The following is a 1460-nucleotide window of genomic DNA, read 5'->3' as shown; positions in this document are numbered from 1 at the left end:
TGAGATGACCTTGATCTCCTACAGCTCTACGTGCTCACAGAGCAGGCTAGATAAACATCAGCCGGATGCATTTATGCTGTAAAGACCTACACACACACACACACACACACACACACACACACACACACACACACACACACACACACACACACACACACACACACATACACACACACACACACACATACACACACACCTGCATCTCAATGTAACTGTTTAATATTCAGTGTGTACTTGTGTTGTGTGTTTTGTATTTGTGTTGTGTGGTGTGTGTTTTGTGTTGTGTATTTGTGGTGTGTGTTTTGTGTTGTGTATTTGTGTGGTGTTGTGTATTTCAGGTGAACTCACAGCGTCTCCAGCTGCTTCAGTCCAGTGAAACTCCTCCGGCCCAGAGAATGGATGCGGTTGTCATGGAGATGTCTTCAGGAACGAGACAGTGAGAAATAAAAACGAGTGCATGATAAAACAGATTAATTACATTGGTTCTAATTAACATGTGAAAACTGCCTCCATGAGACCAGGACTCAGGGTGGATCAGGACTCAGGGTGGATCAGGACTCATGGTGGACCAGGACTCAGGGTGGACCAGGACTCAGGGTGGATCAGGACTCATGGTGGACCAGGACTCAGGGTGGACCAGGACTCATGGTGGACCAGGACTCAGGGTGGACCAGGACTCAGGGTGGACCAGGACTCAGGGTGGACCAGGACTCAGGGTGGACCAGGACTCAGGGTGGACCAGGACCTGCTTGTGTCTGTGGTTTCAGTTTTATAAACCTGTTTCCGCTATGCAGCGTCATCAGCTGACCCCAGTACATGAACATGCTACATGCTAAATGCTAAATGCTAAATGCTAAATGCTAACAGTCTGTAAACTCCTGCTGCAGTCCTGTAAACCTCTCTGACCATTGGTGGGAAGCCAGAGAGGGATCAGGTTCCTGCTGCTGCACCAGCGCCTCCTGCTGGTTGGTCTGAGCAATTACATGTTTGTGAAACTGAAAACAACAAGATAAGCAGGTCCTGTTCTACCCTGAGTCCTGGTCCAGGTCCTGTTCTACCCTGAGTCCTGGTCCAGGTCCTGGTCCACCCTGAGTCCTGGTCCAGATCGTGTTCTACCCTGAGTCCTGGTCCAGGTCCTGGTCCACCCTGAGTCCTGGTCTCAGGGAGGTGGACTCAGAGGGACTCACAGCACCAGCAGCTGGCTGAGGGCGGAGAAGGCTTGGTCGGGGACAGAGCTGATGTTGTTGAGGGCGAGGGTCAGGGCGTGCAGCTGCGTCAGAGAGCTCAGAGCGAGGACAGGAACCTCCGTCAGACGGTTATCGTCCAACCACAGGTGACGCAGAGACGTCAGGCCTTTAAAGGACGAGGCGGCAGGACGGGAGATGAAGTTCGCGTCCAGACGACTGGAAGAGAAGAATCAACATGTCTCCACGCCTTCATCTGCTTTTATTCCATTTCTC

Source organism: Seriola lalandi, unplaced genomic scaffold, assembly GCF_002814215.2.
Source record: "Seriola lalandi dorsalis isolate HSWRI2012SDOR001 ecotype SW California unplaced genomic scaffold, Sedor1 jcf7180002054079, whole genome shotgun sequence".
Lineage (NCBI taxonomy): Eukaryota > Metazoa > Chordata > Actinopteri > Carangiformes > Carangidae > Seriola > Seriola lalandi.
The sequence above is the reverse complement of the archived record's forward strand: the minus strand, read 5'-3'. Positions refer to the sequence as shown.